Source organism: Mandrillus leucophaeus, unplaced genomic scaffold (genome assembly GCF_000951045.1).
Source record: "Mandrillus leucophaeus isolate KB7577 unplaced genomic scaffold, Mleu.le_1.0 Scaffold43, whole genome shotgun sequence".
Taxonomy (NCBI): domain Eukaryota; kingdom Metazoa; phylum Chordata; class Mammalia; order Primates; family Cercopithecidae; genus Mandrillus; species Mandrillus leucophaeus.
Genome location: NW_012104587.1, coordinates 174,414 through 179,186, shown reverse-complemented (window position 1 = coordinate 179,186; position 4,773 = coordinate 174,414). Strand labels below are relative to the sequence as shown.

Below are 4,773 nucleotides of genomic sequence, written 5' to 3'. Positions count from 1 at the left end.
GGGAGATGGAGGCTGCAGTGAGCCATGTTTATGCCACTGCACTCCAGCCTGGGCAATACAGCAAGACCTCGTCTCAAAAAATAATAGTAATAAAAATAAAATAAGACGAGACTATTTCTCCCATTATGAGGATAACTCTCTTTTGGTAACTTTGAAAATGCCGTAACAATATTGCCTAGAAAACAGTCATTTGACTTGTGTAGGCCCATGACAAGATGGGAAAAATTAACTCTGAGACACGTTTTCTACTTCCCCACTTTTCCTGGTCACCCCTTTGATATGGTGGTTATTTCATCTGAATAATACAGTCTAAAAGCACTGAATCAGGCACCCCAAGAATGTCAATTTCTTACATTCTCACCCTAAGGACTCTTATTTCCATCTGTAGTGACCAAGTAATGGCTTAGGAAGTTTCATGTTGGGAAGATGGTACATGGTCCTCATTTATAGCAACCTTTTAGTTAGAAATGAATCGTATTTATATTCTATGATGACAGGTGTTCCGTGAGAGTGAAAGGTACATTTTGTTCAGAGGCAGCAATAGAACAGTAGCCTTCTTTGTCCATCTTTTCTCAGCATAGGACCCAGTTCTGGGGCCTGAAGGCTAATTGGCCCAGTGAGGGAATCTCTGATTTCTGCCTGCATTCCAACATTGGCACCAAAATGTAGCCATGGAGATTTAAGAATTGAGTGCTGTGGCTTGCTTCTCTTGGTGTACAAGTTATTCTCTGCAACCTGTGTCTTCAACTTTTTGTAGCTCTCAACTATGTCAGTTATCTCATTATTTTAGGATATTATGCTACTTGAAATACAGTCATTCTCATCTCTTTCCTATACTCATTATCCATTGAAAACTGAGCTTTCTCTTCAATTTGGATCTAATTCAAAGATTCAGAAGCCCTAATGGTATGAAATTGAGTGCACTGAGGGCTTCAGTTTTCCCTTAGAGAAAATGGGACAAATACCAGCCTGCATAGGTGTTTAGACAGGCCAGGAAGGCTTGGGTCATATAGATTCTGAGGACCCAAGCTGAAAATAGTGTCATTTCGGTGTGTAGAAGGATCAGGGAGGACATAGATGTCTCCTCTAGGTTTTATAAGGCCACTTTACAGAAGTAGTTATGTAAAAGGTAAACATTTGTGTGTAGGCTGTGTTGCTGGTTTGGGCATTAGGAGAAATTCTAATTCCTCATTTTCCCTTTGACTATTAATAATGTTTTATATGCTCAGACTGACCATACCACCACCCACAGATGGATATTGCAGCATTGGAACAGGGGCTGAGTGTACTAGGAACTTTGTTTGGTGGCCATGTGACAGGTGGCTTAATAGACCCTTATTTTTGGGTAAAAGTTTTTTTTTTTTTTTTTTTTTAATGAGATGGAGTCTCACTCTGTCACCCAGGCTGGAGTGCAGTGGCGTGATCTGGCTCACTGCAAGTTCTGCCTTCTGGGTACATGCCATTCTCCTGCCTCAGCCTCCCCAGTAGCTGGGACTACAGGCACCCACCACCACGCCCGGCTAATTTTTTGTATTTTTAGTAGAGACGGGTTTCACCATGTTAGTCAGGATGGCCTCAATCTCCTGACCCTGTGATCTGCCCGTCTCGGCCTCCCAAAGTGCTGGGATTACAGGCGTGAGCCACCGCGCCTGGCCGGGTAAAAGTTCTTAACTGCATTTAGGTTTCTTCCATGCTCTGCTTTCTGTTCTGGCCTGGCCATGTGACTCCTGCTTAGTGTTAGTATGTTTCCTGGTTCCTCACCCATGGCTGTCATGCGAGGAAAGACTTAAAAATCTCTTGAGTTTTAGTACATCTTGGAAAATCTCTGGGGCTGTGTTTGTGCATACACGTACTCATAAAAGCACTTTTAGCCAGGACTCCTTTAAAAAGAAAAAAAAAAAGGATTTAAGAGTTTCCTGTGTATGTGCATCCTGCCTGCTAGAACCTCTTGGGTGTTTGGGGATTAATGATTTGGTTGTGTACATACTTGTTTCCTTACCACTAAACCTCCCATTTCCAGATTTTTCCCCCTTCCCCTTAAGGTAAGCTATGACTTGACCAGAATAGATTTCTGAACCCATATTTAAACTCACCTTATTCCCTTTTAGTAACTTTTCTTGAAATGTGTCAGAGTTTCCATACTTTGGCAGCCGAAGTCTCCTTTTCAGTCAAACTTTCAGAGACCTCATTTCATTCTGTTTTTTCACCTAATCTTTATAATGGATGTCACTGCTTTTTTTCTCTCTACACACTGTAGCTTCTCCTCCAACCATTCCTCACCACTTCTAGTGTCAGACAATGCTGCTTTGTTTTCCCAGGCTTGCATTCTCTGTCTGCATTCCCTACTTCTTATGTTGTAGCGTTAGAAAATGTGTGTTTTATATAAGCCCCTGTCATTCAGAAAGTAACCTCTAACTTGTGTTTTCTTTCTTCTCTTCTGATGTTCTCATTGCAGGAGTCTGGTTGGAAGCAAATGTTTTTTTAATGGACTTGCATCTCCTCACCTTGATCAGGACTAAAGGACGGAGGCCGCCCCACCCCCTTCCCTTTCCTCCAAACCCCTAACTCCCTCCAGACACCCAGGGAATACCCTCTGCCCCACAGGATTGAAGACTGCTTGGCAGCCCTCCCAATCCCACAGCTCCTGTTTGCCAGGGGAAAGAACCTAAAGACTTCGTGTGATTGGGAGGGGTGGCAGACAGGAAGAAAAGAACATGTCCAGGCCCCTGGTCTCCATAGAGAATGGTGCTTTGTCCAAGAAAACGTATGAGTTTCTGATTCTCCGGGAGCAGTTCAATGGTGAGGTTGATGGGAAGACTTCCTTCCCAAAGAAAATAGATCCTCCATGCAGGATCTAGGAGAGTGACTGGGTGTGCCAAAATATGCCCAGGGTCCTGCCCTCAGCACTAGATTTAATGGGGCCAAGAGGGTCCAAACCCCCTTGCTAACATACCACTTCTTTGTTTAACTCCTTTACCTTCCCAGCCCTTTGAGGAGGGACCATGAGAACAGAAATTACCTTATGCAAAGCTACTTCTGTTCCTGCTTTCCCTCTCACGTATTGACGGTTTATTTCCTTGACCTCCCAGAGGGCTGAACTCTTTCAAGTCTGCGCTGCCCAGCCTTCTCAGTGGACTTGCCCCTCCTAAGCAGAGAAGGCCTATGAGGTTGCTTTCTGCTGGGAAGCCTGGCAGAGCCAATTACCACCCTCTGCTGCTTAGTGCTTGGGTACCTCTTGCAATAACCAGCTCTTAGTTGTTCCCTTTCCCTGGGGCTTTTCCATTTAACACATGGAGCCCTTCCCCCAGAAGGCTACTTCCTTGTTTTAGAGGAAGGTACTGCCCATTGGGAGATGGGGACATTGGGACCTCAGCAATGAAGAACCCTTGTGAAGTAACCAGGAGGAATGGGGAAAGAAGCAAGTTGGGCAGGATATGGCCTACTTTCATAGGCTTTTCTTCTTTCAGGTTTGATGTAAGCATGGGCTTGCATCCCCCAAGTACATACTTTTACTTATTGTGGGATAACCTGGCACTAGTAGGCAGGTAAAGTCACAAATCTGGTGTCTTTTCACCTTTTGACTGTTGACTTAATAGCTCCTCTCACTCTGCCTGGAGATACTTCCTGCCTCAGATGAGGAGCCAGAAGAAACAAAGCCCGACTTGAATGAACTCAGCTCAAGAGTTCTAAGGACCAGCATTCTGGGGGCCATTTTCTCTACAGGCAAATGGAATTGCTTTTCCATAACATCCAAATTGTAATGTGGTTGCTGCTGAAGGAGGAGGCAGCAGCGAGGTCCTGCGGTACCCATGGGGTGATGCTACTTCTGCATGCATCTACAGGGCATCTGACATCTAACATGAGATGTGGCATGTGAGATGAGACTTGGCATGTGAGACATAGGGTCACTAGAGACCCTTCTGGGTCAGAGGAGAGAGACTGAATTGGACTAAACCCTTCCTCTGTTCCCAGCACGTTTCTCATATAGCCCTCAGTCACTGAGGGAGTCCCCCGCAGGGTTGGAGAGGCACATTCCCTTGGGACAGAGGCTACAGGTTGGAGCTTTTTTTCCCCTGTCCCCCAATCCCATCCCCACCTCCACTTCAGAACATGGCACCCCACCCAACTGGCCAAGTGTTAAGTGATGTGCTTATTGAGAGCAACTCCGGGTGTCTTTTAAAATGTAGAGAAAAACAAGGTGACAGTTTAAGGAAAAATATATATAGAATACCAGAAATGCCGTTTGCCCGGAGAATTTTTTTTCTCCCCATTTTTGTTTTGTTTTTACTCTCAATGACACAATTTTTAGTTTTATTTCCTGATAGCAAAAGGAAAAAAAAACACCCATCCCTCAAAAAGGCCAAGGTCCCGTCCCCCTGTTGTCGGTGATTTGTTTGTCTTTCTGATAGGTTGAAAATTGTGTAATAAACTTGATGACGCTGTCAATCTTTTATACTGCATTGTATTTTTTTCCTTTTGTAACAAAATATTTTTAAATAATAAATGGGGTGTGAGCTGTTTTATGGATTCTGCATTGAATAGATTTGTTGAGGTGTCTGGGGTATGGGCATGGGCTGATGTAGACACACGAATACCGTGAAATGCCAAGTTCTTAGCCAGGATTGCATGTCAGGCAGTGATACATGGCTTTAGTTGACTGTGGAAAGCCTCCTAAGAGACCTCTAATGCAAACTTTTGGAGGCATCCCTTAAGGTTTAGCTTTTTTCCTTGGCCATCTAAACGTTTAAGCTGGTTAAACTTCCAAGTTACTAT

The 4,773-nt window shown here is 44.2% G+C and overlaps 1 protein-coding gene across 2 annotated transcripts in view; it reads left to right on the top strand.

Moving 5' to 3' along the window:
• The window catches only part of CPSF7 (cleavage and polyadenylation specific factor 7, 59kDa), a 41,814-nt gene extending 37,287 nt beyond the window's left edge, over window positions 1-4,527 (top strand). For both annotated transcript variants that reach the window (XM_011993338.1, XM_011993337.1), the window contains exon 9: window positions 2,456-4,527. The gene's annotated coding sequence lies outside the window, so the exon portion shown is untranslated. The remainder of the gene's footprint in view (window positions 1-2,455) is intronic.
• The last annotated feature ends 246 nt before the right edge of the window (window positions 4,528-4,773 follow it).